The 18,522-nt window shown below is 38.6% G+C and overlaps 1 protein-coding gene across 3 annotated transcripts in view; it reads left to right on the top strand.

Moving 5' to 3' along the window:
* Positions 1 to 232: 232 nt before the first annotated feature.
* The window catches only part of VSNL1 (visinin like 1), a 114,203-nt gene continuing 95,913 nt past the window's right edge, over positions 233 to 18,522 (top strand). Inside the window, exon 1 of one of the 3 annotated variants that reach the window (XM_073022794.1) lies at positions 233 to 302. The gene's annotated coding sequence lies outside the window, so the exon portion shown is untranslated. Of the gene's footprint in view, positions 303 to 981; positions 1,083 to 1,533; positions 1,811 to 18,522 lie in introns of those variants that run through there. The other 2 variants (XM_007971416.3, XM_007971414.3) reach the window with 2 other exon arrangements.

Here is an 18,522-nt window from a genome sequence, read left to right on the forward strand (position 1 = left end):
TCCCGGGAGTCCCGAGAGCGCGTCCCCTCTCTGCGCAACCTCCCCTAGGCGTCCAGTTCCTGGGTTCGGGCTGGCCAGGTTGGCAGTGAATGAGGCTTAGGCGTCACACTGCCTGAGGCCTTCACTTAGCATGTCGATAGCCACAGACTTGTCTGGCAGAGTTTCTCCTGGTGCCCACTTAAGTAGTCTCAAGTTTGTTCAAAGCTGGACTCCTCGACTTGGAACCAGGAGCAGCTGGAGATTTGTCAATTTAGAGCTCATTTGCCACGGGAGACGCTCTTGGTGTCCCCCAGCACCGAAGGGTAGGTCAACTCTATAGTTTTCCTGAACGTGATAAGGTGTGTGAAGACGCTGTGCAAATTGTACAGCGCTCTGCTTTAAGGAGAACGTCGAACTTCATCGCGCCCCCAAAACTTCCCTCCCTTGAAAATAAAACTCCCACCTGAATGTAAAGCCCAGGAGGGGGGTTTTGTTAACCTCACTTATTCCCAAAGTATGAAAGAGTTTCTAATAGTTTTGTAAAGTCTTCAGTGAATAATTGTTGAATGAGTGCAGGTTCAACATACACACTTGAGGAAACTGGTCTGGTTGGGAACATCTGGGAATTCTCCTTGCTTTTCTGGTAGGGAAGCGACCGACCAAACATTTATTGGGCACTACTCCTTGCCAAGCCTTCTAGGCTTTGGGGCAGGCCAATGGGGAGCCGGGGGAGGACTGGCAAACCTGTTAGTTGTTCAAGGACACAAACGGGGCTTTATACCATGGCCTAATCACAGCCCTTAAACGTGGATTCGCAAAATGGTTCATTCCCGCCCTTTCACCCACCCCCTCCCACCCCAGATGCAAAGCATATTTTTAAAACACTTAAGTGCATACAGAATGCGCTTGCCTCAGGGTACACAGGGCAAGAAGCCTCGGATCCCATCTCCTTTTAACACACATTTTTCCAGCGCCGTTCTGGACTCAGACTGTCCGGGGCACTGGGTGCTGGAGGAACCGGCTCCCAATACTCCTGCAGAAGACCCTCGGATGAAATGGCCCATGACAAAATGACCACCATAACCGTTCCTTCAGTAAGCCAGGTAGACGAGCTCACAGCTTGCTGGGAAGTCTTCCTTCGGAGATTTCTGCAGTTTTCTCCTTCACCTTACAGCCTGACAAAGGGTGGGCCGGGGGCCGGCTAGGACAGAGAGCTGCGGGAAAAGCGGCTCCACCGTGTTCCATCTCTGCCCTCGGCCTTCAGCCACCAGGTTCGGTAACCGCGGGGCGTGGCGAGCCCAACCCGCACTCCCTCGCGCCCGTCCAGGTGCAGGTTGCTCGCATAGTCGGACTCCCTTTTCCTATCTACTTTCGTTTTGAGTTACTGCTAAAATCTGGAGACGTGGAATCCACCCGCGGAAACTCCGAGCCCCTCCGACTGAGCATGCGCCATCGCCAGGCGGCTTTTGGTCACAGGCTCCCGAGTTCTCCTAGCTGGGGCTGCGGAGCTGAGGGAGGAGGGAAGAGAGGAAAGGGGAGGGGGTGCCTGGAGAGGCGGAAGCTCGCGCGCCTGCGCATCCAGCTCCAGGGACCCTAGGTTTTCTATGGGATTCCCAATCTGCAGCAGAGATTTACCCGAGCGTGTTGCGGCAGCGGCTGGGCTTGCTAGGCGCTATCCAAGAGGGATTTAAGCAGCCCAGAGCTCCGGAGAAAAAGAGAGCGAGAGAGAACCACACACGCTTAAGCGTTTACCCGAATTAAATATATATATTTAAAAAGAACTGTTGAGTTTTATCATTTTCGTTAAGTGACCGTGCGCAGCGCTATAACTGTAAGTGGAAAATACAATCTTCGTTGCATTTCTGCATGTGTAATGCAACCAACTGTCAGAGAGATGCTTTGGCTATTGTCACATACTTTGCTTTGCATAGATGCGTCTAAATGCATGGTGACAATTGCCTTGCTTAATGCTGGCGATCTGAATGTGCTGTTAGTCCACGGGGGATCTTTTGGAATATTGTGGGTGGGGGAAGGGGGAGTGTTTATATGCGGCGTGTTTGGGGGATTGTCTTAGACTAGATTTAAGACAGGTGAAACTGAGATGCTTTCTTAGTTTGTCTTAGACAGATTTAAGTAGCTAATTGACCGATTGTGAAGTTTTCCAGTTGCTGATAAAACTATTGAGCGGGTGCAGTCGAGTAGCAACCTGTCATCCGTGGGATTGGTGCACCATTTTTCTCACCGTGGAAGGGCAGCAAAGGTGTTTGCTAAGTAAAACTGAGTGGATGAGATTGGTGTGGAAATCATGGTTGATCTCTGAGCAGGATGTTAGTGTTTAAGATCCACGGAGTCAGGAGCTAAATGAGCACATTTCTCTCAGTATTCAGAAATGAGTAGATAATTTTTTCGTTTTTGATTTTTCGTCACAATGGTGAATGGGCAGAAAAGGGAAAGATGCTCTACCGCACTGTCGATTTTGAACGGAGTCACAGATTCGGTCGCTGAATGGGGACTGTCAGACCCAAACTAGTTACCTGCCTTTGCATTCCGCGTTCGCCATCCGGAATCTGGGGTTAAAAAATGTAAATCAAGGTGTGTTACATTCGGTAGTATTTCTTTAAAGGATAAAAGGTCGTTTTGTGTTTTAAGTTAAAATGGGTTGTTCCTTGCCCAGAAACTGGAAGAAGGAAGGGTCTTTGCAAGGTCAAACCCCAAGTGGAAATCAGAATGCTGAATACCCTCAGGGGTACGAGAATGTGTATGGGGAAGGAGCGAGGAGAGGCTGATGCTCCCTGTGTTGTGGAAATGATGAGTGCTTAGCATTGCCTGATCAGTGCCCTGTGAGATGCCAGAGTGGGAATCCATTTTTCTAGAGTTGCCCTCCTGTCCATATTTTGGAAACTAAAATAAAATAGAATTGTTGGTGGGTGTGGAAAACACTAAGTACATACTATTTGTGTATCACTTTCCACTTGAAGGCAAGAGAAGCTGGGGAGTTTTATTTCTATGTATTAATATCTATTTTAATTTCTAAAGGAATTTCAGGTTGAGACAAATTTAAAATGAAACTCTTGTGAAAACACATTTTACCCCCACTATCATTTAAACTGCCTACGTGTGTTTGTGTGTGGGGGGGGTGTGGGTAGTAGGGGGTGATCCTGCATCATTGAAGAACTTACTCATGAATGCACTCTCATTAAGCCTTGGGTGTTTAATAACCCCAGAAAATGCTGCACTGAAGCAGGTTGGCAGAATGGGAGGCAGAAAGATGAGAAAAAAGCATGACTAGTGCGTGCTGGATTTCCACGAAATAAGCAAATCCAATTTTGGGGATGAAATGAAATAAATTCTCCCTCAAATCAGGTATGGGGGGCATCAAATATGGCCCTTTGGCCTTTGATCAGTCCAACCATTTGGAACCCCTCAAAGGAATTTATAATTTATTTAAATGCATGAAATTTGTAACCGAAAATTCGAGAAGAACCTCTCATTGGAAATCCAAAGTATAAATCATACTGCCTTGTCTATTCCTTCTTTCCTTACTCCAGGGCAGAAGGACTAATCATTTGTCACAGTTGAGCCATATTCCTTGTCATCACTGAGCGTTGGCATCAGTTCAATGAATGGTGCAGGTGTTGGCACTGCATTGATAAAGAGGGATGGTAGAAGAAAAAGGGGGGAATTGGGTATCAAAACTAATAAATCCTTGGTCTTGGAGTTCCTGGCTCGTAGGTTGACAGAGAGGATCAAGTTAGGTAGAGACCCTGTAAGGTATCTAGTCCAAACCCCTTGCTTTGTAGATGAGGAAACTGAGGCCCAGAACCATGGATCTAGAGAAAAGTCAATTAAGTTCTAGTCTATGGAATAAACAATTAAAAAGTAATGTTGAGTGTAAATGTTTCCTTCTCTCCTTCATTTTCAGCAGTCTCAGTGACATTGCTGCAGACTTCAAATAAATAACTGTCTGCTCTCCAGCACGTCTTTTGAGATTGTCTCTAGGGGTCCCTTTTTATACCACTTCATTTCTCTTCTTTGCCTCTCTTTGTCTTTGTAAGGTCTTTTTCTCTCTCTTTTTTATTGCCCCCTCACCTCTACTATCCCCACCTCATTAGATGTTTAGTCTGGCTTTTCTGGCCTCCTCTGCATCTCAGTCAATTTCTTTCGAATCCTTGGCGTTTGGGGGAAGCACTAGCGTATCAGAATATGCAGTTTCTGTTTGAGAACTGCCCAGGGCCCATTTCCATCCTTTCCCTGCTCTGTTCCCCAAAATTCTTCAGGGAATCCAGCCTTCAAAGACACTGCAGTTACATTGCCACTTTTCTCCCCATCTATCCTCCTCCAAAACCACTGCATCTGCAGAGATTAGGACTTCGTGGAGTGAGGAAACTGCAGGGTAAACCCAGAGTGGACTTTGCCAACTCTCCTCTGGCTCCTAGGAGGCAGAACCCAAATTAGAGATGCCTGTCTCCAGCCTTCCTGGAAATCCTCCAGATAAAGCCACCTGCAGAGAAGGGAAAGGGAAGGGACAGAAAGACCGAAGGAAGAAGGCTTGACTGGTTTAACCTGAAGTTGTGCTGTAGAGGAGAGTAGTGCAACGTTTTCATCCTTTAAAGCTTTTAAAGTATTTTCATAGCTTTTCCTCAGGCACATCTTTTGTTTTATTCTTGCGCAGTTTCTGCTCTCACTTGCTGGATGAGGACTGCAAAGCAGACAAGATGACCTGCCTAACTGGCCTTCCCACCTTCCTCCTGTTTTTTCTCCTTTTTTTCCTCTTTTGTTTTCTCCATTTCCTCCTTCTTTTCTCCCTTTCTTCCATAAAAATTCCCTGAGTGCCTATACAATAACATTCTACGCCTCCTAAAGATAGTCTAGGCCTTCCTGTTTTCTTCTCCAGAAATGTAATCTCCCAGGCACTCAGAAAGATACTCACAACTACCACAAATGCGGAAATACTAAGGATTCTTACCTGAAAAAAGCTGAGGCATTAGGAAAGGAGGAGCTTGAAAACTGGAATGCAAAACCAGAGGAAGGCCCAGTTGGAGTTTCTCATTTCAAAGATTAGGTAACTACTCTTGGAAGTTGTTGAAGCTTTTAAGAAGCAAGGTGGTGAGTTTCTCAACACCTTTACCAATTAACAATTTAATTTAACCCCTCGTCTGTCGGTAAATCTTTACTGAATTGGGATGAGCTCTGTCTTGGATAGAGTCTGTTTCTGACAGATGCTCTTGGGTTAGTTAGATGTTACCTGATCTTGCTGATATACCCATTCATACACCCTTGCAGAATACCCATTCCAAGGTATTCTGAACACCAGATAGCCTTCCCAGAGATGTGGAGATTTGTAGTTGCTAAGTGCCCTGCTTTGATTTACTACACTGTGAATCACCTCCCCATTACATGTGAGTCACATGTGATAGGATTACAGCATCAGGAATATCGTCCTGGGCAAGCTATAGATTTTCTGTTTGGGTTGCATGTAGTTATGAATTCCAAATGTTGTGGAGAAGCTCCCTAAGGAGTTTCACAGAATAACAGTTCAGCATCAGTATAAAACATGTGGTTTCCTAATTGACAACAGCAATATATTTTCACTGTTCTCAAGGTCTTTTTCTTTGTTTTGAGTGATTTCTATGCTCCTAAAATTAGTGATTATTTAGGAAAATAGGAAGGCTCTCTTCACAGAAATGATCACATTTAATTAATCTAAGGTTGAAATTGACAATGTCCATCTTCATTATGTATAGCGAATATAAACATATTAATTTTCCTAAAGTATCAAATGGTACAGAGATATATTAAAGAATGATTGATATTTTTGCTGTCCCAATGGTTAATTCATATGATTAATAGAATATGTGAGCTGGACAAGATCCATGTAAGTCACCTAATCCATCCCTCCAATCTATTTTTAAAAATAGTATCTTCAGGAAGTTTTTTTATCTTAAAGGTGCCCCTACAATTTGAATTCACTGCCTAGAAGAGCAATGATTTTAATGACCTTTTAAAATATTTCCACAATATCAGTACAATGTCTTTTATAGTGGAAACTCAATATTTGTCAATTAAATGTTTGTTCTAATAAGAATCAGTTGCATGTACTTTGTTAATTATATCAACAAATTAAATTTCTACTAAAACCATGTGCACAATTAACATTTCTTTAAATATCTTTGTTTATAATGAGAAAAAACTATATTAAAAATTATTTTATACCTGGGTGACAAAGTGAGACACTATCTCAAAAAATTATTTTATGATTTATTTTTTGTAAAGATATTAAAGCATTATATTAATACCTCTAAGAATGCTTTTAAGTCTATTTACATGTGTATTCTCCTTTTTGTCTCTTAATAAGTAAAAAGATAAAGTATTTTTACTTATTTACAAGAATAAGAATATTGATAAGTAAAAGAGTGAATATAAATCTAGACTGTGGTAGCTATGTGCTCCACTTAGATCATGCTCCCTTGAACTATGGAATTATTTTAACATGTTCACACTGTGAGGGGACCACAGCATTGCATTTCTCATTTACAGTTTGTTTCTAAAGATAACTTATGCTCTCTAAAATGAAGCAAAATAGTTTGTGTTGCTCCCAGCTTAAATCATTGAGAACTTTTACTAATGGAAGGGTCTTGGAGATGCTTTAGAAACTATTTAATGAATGAAACAGAAATGGAATAGTAAATTACTGAGGAATCTTCAAAGAGGTTTGACACTTTAATAATAAGGTGCCTGTGAATACATTCAAGAGCCGTTCTATACCCCTATCAGCTAACTTAAAGCATGCAGATCGGGTGATTTTCACAATTCTTACACTTTATCTGAATTTCTCCACCTCTTTACTTATTTACTGCAGTCCTAACACAGATGACCTGCTGTGTAACCAACAATTGTTTATTCTTTTTTTTAAATGCATGGTAATTCCCAGGATTTGTTGGATTATTTCCAGGTGAGCATTCTATTTCCTTTTGTTCTAAATTACAATTTAGACTTGGAATACTCTCATTCACTAAGTGGTCTTCAAGCTCAATGTACCTAATACAATAATTACTGAACTTTTTGTAGAAAGTAGGTCTCTTTTACTTAAAGTAGATTTTATTTTTATGAGGCATTGCTCATAAAAGGCAAAGTGTTAACAAATCAGTTAAATTTATCTGCAATTATCATCGATCCATAGAGAGAATCCTATTCATTGTTGCCCATATAGTACTTTTCTGAGAATAGAAATCTCTCACTTTTTAAGTACATTTTTTCCTCGTTTTTTTGGATCTTGTTTATTATTTATTAGGCTCTGAAAGACTATGAACTTTTGAGAAGCTTTATGTAAATAGTTTTTGGGTTTTTTTTGGGCAAATCATTAACATGTTAAATGTACTTTGAAACCTGGGTGAATTTTTTCTAATGTAAATCAACAGATCCTAATATTTCTGTTATCTTATATTTTAGGATCTTTTTGCAATTCAAGAATTCTTGAAATTGTAAACCCTGGTGCTACAGGAGACTAGTGTTTTATATTTTTCATTGGTTTTAGTAATTTGTGATTAGTGTGTTTATTTCTGATTTCTTGAAGTCTAATTTTAAATTTTGAGTAAAATGTCTCGTTGGAGACCCATTAAGCATTATTAATGAAGTTGAAATCTTATTAATATAATATTTTGCTTTTAATGTATCAAGTAGTGCTGCACAAGGCTCACGTTCAATTAGCAAGTTCTGTTTGCTGAAATTCTTGGCATTTGATGTTATGAGTTAATGGAAGACTATCAATTTTGTTAATTCCAGAAGTTCAAGAGTTTCTGTAACTTTATATAAAGTGCTTGATGTTTTTTGCTTTCTTGTTCATATGAAAAATTTTATGAAAAATGAAAGGAAATTGTGAAGTAAACTTAAATCCTGTGTATAAAATTGTTATTCTTTTAAATGATTATAAAGGTATTGATTCTTCAGAGTGAGATGAAAACCACTAAACTGTTGGTCTTTCCTCATTTTTAGTTTGTGAATGGGAAAACTTCTAACCGTGATTTCAGTTGGCTCAGAGAAAATTATGAGCGGAAGTACAAAGTTCTCAAGCTAGGTATATTAATATTTAGACAAAAATTCCCAGGGCCATAGTTTATTAGTTCTGTGACCTTGAATAAATTGTTTAAACTCTCAGCCTCAGTTTCTAATAGTAATTCACAGGATTCTTGAACAGAAAATAGAAGATTATATATGTAAAGAATATAATGGCTTATTATTGAAAATGTATAATAAATAATACTTATCCTTATCATTAGCATCACTTTAATCAGAAATCAATAGCTCATAAGACACTTTGGTCACTGAGTTGAAGCAATCTCCATTCATTGCAGAACTTCTAAATAAGGAATCAAATAGTGAACAGTTTACAGTGCTTACCCTACCTCATAAAACTTAGCTTTATTGAGTAAGTGTGCCAAGCTCTGTGTAGTCACTGTAGAACAAAATTAAGTAAGATACAATCCCAGCCTTCAAGAATTTATGCCTAATGGAGAAGACCGATAAATGCAATTTTAAGTCAAGTGAAATGAAAAGGTGGTATGAATGCACAGAATTATTTCAGAATGAAATAAATGCCTCCACTAAGACTTCAAATTTTATTTCCTTTATTCCTTCTTTAAATGCGTCCCCTTTCCATTATGCCTTTACTTTATCATCATCACCCTACTATATAATGCCAGCATATAATTGTGACCTGAATATGGAACTGAAAGGAAATTTTTAAGTTTATTTCCTTACTGGATATATTTTAAGATTATCTACGAATTATTATTCAGTGTAGCTAAATAACATGTTTCCCTTCTCCCCCAACCTGCACCCACAGTTCATCACTGAACTTCAATAAAAAACATTTCAGGAGCCCTGCTTTTTTGGTTAAATATTATACTGTGATACTTCTATCTTTTAATACCAAAACAGGATTTCTATCTGATGCTCTCCCCACACCTCCTCTATTTTTCCAACCCATTTCATGACTAATCATTCGATGTGTGTCTGTGGGAAGAGTCTTCTATGAGCTACTCTTTCATTCTTTTCTCCCAGGCTTTTACAATAAAGAAAAGGTAACTTCCAACTGCTCTTTCCTACTGAACCAAAAAAAAATGTTTTTAGCCCCTCTGCACATTTCCCCCAACCCCCATCCCCACACACATCAAATCCAAAATGGCCTTACTGTTCTTACTCCTCAAAGAGCCTTTTCAATTTCCTTCAGGATTTCCCTCCTTCTTCCTCTATTTCCTGCCCAATTTCCTAGGAAATTTCAGGTGTATTTCTAATCTGTAGATAAAAAAGGGCATCGTTTTCTCTCTTTGAAGTCTACAAAACTTGCACCTAAATTCTGAGATTTCTTTGTATAATAAGACAACTCCTGGATGATTCATAGAATTGAGTAGGGTTATTGTTCTAATTAATCTTTTGAGTTTATTTTCTCACTGGTGAAAATAGGGATAATGCAGTTATCTTACATGAATGTTGAAGGCCTAATATAGTAATGTATTATATATATTATATATTATATATTATATATAATGTATTATATATTATATTATAGTACCTGAAAGAACTTGGAACATAAATAATTCCTTCTCCCCCTGCACACCCCAATCTTTTCTCCTGCCTACATCTTATCTTTTTTGACCACCTTCTCAGTCTACATTTCACCGTTTCTCCTAGGTTAGTGTTCTAGATGTCCTGCTGCATTTTTTTCCAAGTATATTTGTCCTAATTGGCTCATAGTTAAATAACAGCTAACATACACTTATCCCAGGTAGCATGGTGAGTGCAGTCCTAGAAAGGCTGTGCTAACTGAATCAATGCCCTACCTTAGGCCTGCGTTCCTGCATCTGTTTAGAAAACCTCTTTCATTTGTTTAAGACATGTCTTCTGCTAAAGTTTTCAGAGCCTCTAGTGACTAACGTTCAGTTGATGAACAGTCCTCCCCAGCTCCAGTGATTCTGTGGTGCTCTTCATAAATAATGTCAGAGGACGTCTGACAGTGCTTAATTATCTTCTGATTTTTATCCTCTCTTTTCCTTTACCTTTTCCCCCATGGTGCCCTGAGCACCTGTTAAACACTCCAGGAGATGCCTATACCTCAACTCTTATGCAGGATCTGGCGATATCACTTGCATATCTTTTGTTTATCAAACAATTGCTTCTCAAATAACACCAAATAAATGACAGAAAAGGGGGGCCATACACACAACACATGTTGCAGAACATGTTCAGATCAGGTTTAGCCTATCAGAACCTTCATTTCCTGAGTGTTTGTAGAAGTGTGCACTAACGCAGATTGACCAAGTGCAGAGAATGGTACTCAAGGTAGGGGTGAGGTAGAGATGCACATACATCCAGATAGATGGATACATACATACATACATGGTATATACACAATATGTTCAATGTACTGTAATAGATTGTTTTGTGCAGTTTTAAGCAAAATATTTAAGAGTAATAGCTTTATAACAAATCATTACTTACAAGACAGCATTAAAAAGGAAGCCCTATTGAAATTTTCTCATTCTAGATCAAGTGCATGGTTGAAAGGGAGGATGGTTTAAATTCAGCGGTAAGAATACCTATCAGGGTTTTGGAAATATATCTTTATAGAAACAAAGAGTTTTTTGAAATGCTTCTTTGGGGGAAAATGCTTACTACATCCCACTCTTAGATATTCCCAGTGCTCATTTTCATGTTAATAATAAGTCTGAGTGGTCCTGTGGTAAAAACCACTGAATCTGTTTAGCTTTGATTAATCGTGTATTTCCACACCTGTTTGTACAGGAAACTTATGTGAAAATATACTTATCAACATTTCATTATCATTCTGAAGAACTCAGATGGAAAAACTGGTTTAGAAAGACAAAAGCCGAACTATGTAATAGAAAGTACACAAACTTAGTAGTCATTAGATGTGTGTTTTAGGCATCACCCCCTTGCTTTAGGCATCATAGTGTGTAGCCATGGAAGACTTACTTAACTTCTCTGAGTTTTAGTTTCCTCATGTGAGAATAAGTATGATATCACCTACCCTTTCTAGTTATGAGTTATTGTGAACATACTCCACAGATTGCATAATAGCATGTGACAATAAAGAATTTATTGTTTATATCATTCAACTTTAAAATTTGAGATTTAAAAAAGGTGATTTATAATCAAAGTATTGATCTTCTGCAAATTATTATATTATGGTTATATCTGCTAAAATAAGTCCCCTGTCTTCTCCCCGCCCCTACTGTAGGTCCTGGGATAGAATGATAGATCTATGATAACTAGGTCTTCACAGTTAAATTGAAAAAATGATTTTGAAGTAAAATAATCTAGAAGGAAAAGCCTAAATTGAGACACATCTGTATCGTTTAAATTTGCCTCTGGATTTCTTATGCTGTGGTTGTAGAACCTGAACCCACAGCCATTTCTCAGTGGTGTGAGCATGTCTTGGCTTCTAAAGAGACCCTTGTGGAAACAAAAGCAACCACAGTCAAGCTCATGTGTTTGTTCTAGCAGGGAAGCTTTGGAAATAAGATTTTCATCCTACTGGGGTTAAGAAAAGCCTGTGAGGGTAACTGGGACTTCCCTTCCAGGAATCAGCATGCATATACAGATCCAAACAATGTAAAGACAGTAAGACCAACAGGAGAAACAAAAGAGACCCACATGTGCATGCAAACACAGGTACTCTGTCTTGGATAAGCTCTTGAACTCATGAACAGAGATGAGTTTTCTTCAAGGACTATGGAAATCACTTCGCAGGAGCTGCTCTGATGATAAAAATCTGAAACTTCCTTAGATATCCTAACCCAGTCATCCTAAGGGAATGCAACCAAAAGTTACTTCTCAGTCCTCTTAGCACATCTGAACACATAATCGCTGTATACATGCCAGCTCTCACATAAAACTGGAAATTTCTTGAGGGAAGAAATCATGTCTGATACATGTCTAAGTCCCCTTTAGAGAGCTGTATCATTGAGGCCAGCAGAATAGGTGGAGCAGTAAGTCAACTGTGCATTGACCCATCAGTAAATTGTGAAGTTTGGAACTTCCCAGTCAGGAGTTGTTAAAGAGTCCTCAAACACCCCAGGGTAATGGCAAAGCATTTGGGCATCAGACTCACAGAGCGCCAGGTTACACAGGCACCAGTCAAGTAAGACCTTGTCCATTTCCTATATAGTCCCCTTCTCTGCCCCCTCCCTAGAAGCAGCAGAGCAAATAATAGAAGAGGAAAGCAAGCAGGACAAGAGAACAGATTACCCCCTCTCCCCACTGCTAGATTGAAATCCTAGTTAAGGAAAGACTGAATTGGTATAGTGGAAATTTATATTTAAATTAGACTAAACTTTTTTAATATCTAGAAACAACAACTTTTCTGATAACTAGAAGTGACTGAAAAAATATAAATCAGTCCAAGATATCATCTTGGGATGGAGAAGGGAGGCATGATAGAGCATATTTGCAGCAGTGATGAGAGAATAATATAGCCAATACTTTGATAAAGTGGCTATACAAGGAATAATATAAAATGGTATATGATTCATTCTTAAAACAAGAGGCCTTGGCCAGAATTGCTGGTATGGGTGTTAGAAGAAATCCATGTGAACTGGAAGAGAACAGAGGAAACTGATCTAGATCCAAGTCACCAGTGGCACAGGAGAAACTGGGAGAGCTGACATTCTTCCAAAGAGGTGCTCAGTAAAAGACCATGTACATAAAGGGCTTACCTATATCACTTGTCTTTGGCTGTTAGCCAAAATTGAATTAATCTGAATATTGAAAGTTATCTCCAGGCTAGGTCTCAAGAGCAAGTAAATGAAAGCAGAGATCATGTATGCCTTATAATAATAATAATAGCTAGCAATTTTGTGGGGGGGGGGGGGGGGGGGGGAAAAGAAGAAGGCCAGGCTCGGTGGTTCACCCTTGTCATCCCAGCACTTTGGGAGGCCGAGGCGGGCGGATCACGAGGTCAGGAGATCGAGACCATCCTGGCTAACATGGTGAAACCCCGTATCTCCTAAAAACTACAAAAAATTAGCCCGGGCGTGGTGGCGAGTGCCTGTAGTCCCAGCTACTCAGGAGGCTGAGGCAAGAGAATGGCGGGAACACGGGAGGCGGAGCTTGCAGTGAGCCGAGATCGCACCACTGCACTCCAGCCTGGGCGACAGGATGAGACTCCGTCTCAAAAAAAACAACAAAAAACAAACAAAAAAACAGCATGTACAGTGCTCTGTGTTGGATACTTACACATGTTACTTCATTACTTACAGCGTTGCAAGGTAAGTGTCTGCAAGGTAAGCTTCTTTTGTGACTGAGAAGTTGTGTCTCTGAGATGAAAGTAATTTGCCCAAGGTCACATAGATATTAAGTGATAAATGTGTTGTTCAAACCCAAAATCCTCTTGTTCTACCAAACTACAACCAACCTACACACGTCTTTTTATTTTTTTAATTTTTTTATTAGGGAAAGCGTACATATTTGGAGAGAATAATATAATAAGCTCCCATGTACCCATCACCCAATGTTAATCAGTATTAAGGCCACTTTGTTTCATTTCTGTCCCCATCCTTCCTCTCTCTAATGGGTTTATTTGAAAGAATTAAGACATATCTTAGACATATCATCTTGTGTGTAATAGTTTACATATATACACAATACAATTAACACAGCAAAAAAAAAAAAAAAAATCACTTAATATCATCAAATATAAAGCCAGTGTTCAAATCTCCTAAGTATTTTTTATAGTTTTTTTGAATCAGGGTGTCAATTAAGTCTGTACATCCCAGTTGTTGAAAAGATAGCAGCCTGTTTATGTGAGACATGACTGCATCTCACTAGAGAGAAGTATATTGTGGATTAAAGAGATGTGGCTTTAAAGTTGGGCCTTATCACTCTGAACAAGTTGTCTAAGTTTTGGAAAATGAAAATCGTACTCCTGAGATTAATTGTAAGGATAAACATAATGTCTTTGGAAGTGCTTAGAACAGTCTCTTGCATATACAAGATCTTCAGTGAATATTAGTTTCCTATAAAAAGAGGGGGAGGGGGAAAGAGAGAAAGAAAGAGCAAGAGGGAGGGAGGAAAGAAAAAGGAAAAATTGAATAGTAGACCAAGAAGGTTGACCTTGTTATTAAGAGGAAACTTCTTGAAGTGCTTTGGCAACTGATCTTTTGAGAGCATTCCCATTTTGTTCCTGGATGGATATTTGACCACAGTTGTGCCAAAGTGGCTAATGACTGATGGCTCTGAATCTTCCCCACTGACATGTTTACAGTTCTGCAGTTTCCCATATGAAAAGGAAGAAAATCTGTAACTTCAAAATTATCTCAAATTCAGAAAAATGACAATATTATAAAATATCTTTAACCTCATACCAATTAAAACTAATAGACAAAATTAAAATATGGCATACATTGTATTAACAGTGATTGCTGTTATGTTGCAGTGGTAACATAATTTTGAAAAACAAGGGCAGTTAATTTGATTCAGATTTGAGTTTGTTTTGTTTTCATATGAACTTGGGCAAGTTACTTCATTCCTCAAAGTCTGGTTCTTAAGGTGTAAAATGGAAGTTTTGAAAAAAAAAAATCTAAAGATCAAACATCAGCAACATGGGAAAATGGAAAAATACTGGACTATATGTCAGAATCAAATCTGAATTCTAATTCCACTACTTAATGTCTTCATGGCCTTAGTCAAATAATTTAATCTCTCTGAGCCCCAGTCTTATTTGTTAAATCCAAATTATAATGTATATTGCAAAATTGTTGTGAGGACTAGAAATAATATCCATTAAATGCTTAGCAGAACCCTCTCTTTTATTTGAAACTCATTGATGGTTATTATTAGTTTGTTTTTGATAAAGAATTAGTAGTATTTGCTGTCCTCAATCCAAGAGCTCTTAAATTGAGGAGTTAAATAAATTCATAATAAAGAAGCAGGGAACTGAGCATAGCCAACAGACCATCTTTTGCACTGGGTAGATCTAAAACCATGTATGAAGTTAATGGATACTTTATGTAGAACAATGGGTAGATGAATTCAACACACAGTATTTATAAGGGCTTATAGTGCAGTGACAGTGTACTGCTTGTGACTACTTATTTAGAGAATGTAAAGTGAGCAACCTCTACGTTATCTGAGAATCACCTCCTCAAATGCCAACTGGAGGTTGCTGGTAAGGGGTACCCAAATCTTTGTAATAGGTCTATGAGGTTATACATCTGTAAATGGAAACTCACTGAGAGATGACATAATAGAGGGAAGGCTAAAAATCTACTCAGTATTCCAGCTATCTTGTCTGAATTGTGATTGTTGGTTCCTATGGTAGACAATTAGGAATAAAGTCATTTCTTTGAATTTGTATCTAGCTTGGATACCACTGATTGTTATCATGGTGGTTGAGATCACTTCATTGTAACAGTGAGAATATTCATTTTGTGGTTGTCTAGGATTAGAAGTACACAATTCTTTTTTTATAATTAAATGAAGAAGACATTACTTTTTCTTTCAGAACACTTTTTTTTCTAGTTTTATAAACTCACTTAACAAAACTCTAAGCACTAGAACTAAAGAGGACTGCTATTGGCATTCCAGGTAATTCATTTATCAGATACCTGGTCCTTCAAGTTGCTACTCTATATAACAGCTCTTAAGTGAGCCTCAGTGAGGGTTGGGAATTTGCCTTTTTTAAGTAAAAAGAATAATATCCGCTCATTGTGAAAATTTGGAAAACAAAACAGAAAAAAGAATAAAAATCACCTGCAATCTATTACTAAGTTATATTTTCCTCCATTTTCATTGTTTGCTAATAGAGACTGCTCATTTCTTTAAAATTTTTATTCTACATTTTTCATAACATTATAGCAGAAACATGATCTTTTCAATTAAAATTCTTTGCAAATGTATATTTTAAATACTTGGATTACACTCCATCGTATATATGAACAAGGTTTCGCTCACTGTTCTCTTATTGTTATAAATTTTAACTTTTAAAATACCACTTAAAGGAAAATCTTTGTGCACATAACTCTGACTACAGGCTGCATAGTGTCCTCAGCATAGATTTCTGCCCATCTCTAGCAGAGTGAGAAATTTGAATGTAGGTTTGCTGCTTTTTATGGCAGAGGCTTGGGCCCTAGAAACTAGGCCTGAGGGGTCATAACACTTAGAACATTGAGGAAAATTCACCTAAACTAGTTAGTAATTCTCAGGGCCAGCTTTATGAGCAGATGGCTGCATTCCTTTCAGAAACTCTGAAAAGCTTCTTCTAATCAAAACCCACCTGCAATTGCCCAGAAGTCCATTATTTTTGTCACTTTGTTTTGGAGCAGGAAACAGAAAAGAGAGCCAAGTCTAGGCTGAGATCCTGGAGTACTGATTGATACAGTTTTTATGCCATGCTTTGCCTGTATGATCATTGCTACTACTGATACCATCATCATCATTATCATCTTCATCATATCCAGTAGTAGTATTCCTGAACAGTCTATGAATTCCTAGAATGTAGACTCAGCGCCTCATTAATCTTTGAATTTCTCAAAATTCCATATACCTAAATAGTCCTCAGGGAACATCGTTAGGTGCTTTAAAACAGAATTAACTCATTTATGTTTTAGCTTAAATAAATTTCTAATCATTTTTTCTCAAAAGAGAGCTTAGTTAAAATAAACTAAAAAGAAGGCTCTTGGGTTCCCAGGAGGTAGTGAATGACAAATTTCATTTGCTCAGTTTGTCCTGTCTCTTACCAGAGCCAACCCTACTGTAATACTTGGAAGAAACTCTTAACCATAGGATTTTTTTCTTACTCATATTAGCAAACATTTCTTTTGCTTCTGCTGTATGCCAGAAATTGAATTTAGCCCCAGAGACATAAAGATCCTTAAGACAAATATCTTTTTTCAAGAAGCTAATGGTCTAAAGCAGGAGCTAAATGAAATGGGCCAGGTGTTACATGAGTATTAAAATGATGGTATTTTGACCAAGCAGAATACCTGCCTCGCTTCTTTGCCTTTTAAAACATGGTATCAAACAAAATAACCAATACGAACATATTGTCGTTCAGGATCTGTGAGTTTTACACCCTAGGTCTAAAAGAAGAACTCTTGGACCCTGACTTTTACTTCCATTTTAAAGGTAGTTTTTAAAAGATCTTTGTAGCAAATGCAGGCATTGTCGATATTCCAGTGAAAATGTAACATTTATGAACCCCTGCTTTTACATCAATTGTTATAAGAACCATGCTTATTCAGTTGAACAACCATATATGGGTATAATCTAATAAAAGGAAGTAAATTACTAAATATGCCAGTTCATCACTTCTTAAATCAATTGGACCATTAAAAGTCACTGGTGGCTGGGCACGATGGCTCACACACCTGTAATCCCAGCACTTTGGGAGGCCAAGGTGGGCGGATCACGAGGTCAGGAGATCGAGACCATCCTGGCTAACACGGTGAAACCCGTCTCTACTAAAAATACAAAAAATTAGCCGGGCATTGTGGTGGGCACCTGTAGACCCAGCTACTCGGGAGGCTGAAGGGAAGAATGGCAGGAACCTGGGAGATGGAGCTTGCAGTGAGCCAAGATCGCGCCACTGCACTCCAGCCTGGGTGACACAGCAAGACTCCGTCTCAAAAAAAAAAGTCATTGGTAGGCAGACATCATGATAGAAGGAAAATTGTGGCTGTAGTGTCACACAGACCTTAATTCAAACCCCTACATCAGAAGCTCCATGGCTTCTGATTCCTCGCCTGTGAAACAGAAACCATTAAGTCTATTTCACATAGTCCTTGTAAAGTTTAGATAGGATTGTGCATATAACATACTTAGGACAGAGTAGGGGATACGGTAAATGTGCAAAACCAGGTAGTTACCATTGTTCACAGTGGCATGTGTATAACTAAGTCCCATAGTTCTTTCTAGGACTTATTCACATTTAAATAAAGCTCTTAGGCTGAACATTTCTTGTCTACTTCACCAGTGTATTATTTTCAGAGCCCAGTTCTGTGCTTAACATTCTATAGATTCTCAATATATAGACATTGCATGAATCAAAGGACACCAAATGGTCTCTAAGAGATGGAATAGGAAGGTGAGAATTTCTGGCCAAAGGAGAAAGACATTTCAGGGGCAAAAGGAGCTTACATCTGCCTGAGTTTATTCATTCAAGGTCTTTTCACTTTTCACAGATTATTACACCTTAGAACATTCAGGTGTTCCAAAAGTCTCCTCAGTTAATCCAGCAAAGGAGAAAGATGAAGAGATGGCTTTTTTTAAAGGATGTCATGTTTGTTAATGATCATTAGCACATATCATCTCTTTGACAAGGACTCTGCCAAGCGCTTTATACGCATACTACCTCACTCATTTTCACAACAATCCAATGAAATAGATATTATCCCTACTTGAGGTGAAGAAATTGATACAGAGATGTAGCAACCTGCCTAAAATCAGAAAATTTGGTCTCTAAAATCCAAATTGAATCGATGCTCTTTTTACTCACCTTGTTTTTATATTCACTAGGTAGCTTTTGTA

This window comes from Chlorocebus sabaeus, chromosome 14, assembly GCF_047675955.1.
Source record: "Chlorocebus sabaeus isolate Y175 chromosome 14, mChlSab1.0.hap1, whole genome shotgun sequence".
NCBI lineage: Eukaryota > Metazoa > Chordata > Mammalia > Primates > Cercopithecidae > Chlorocebus > Chlorocebus sabaeus.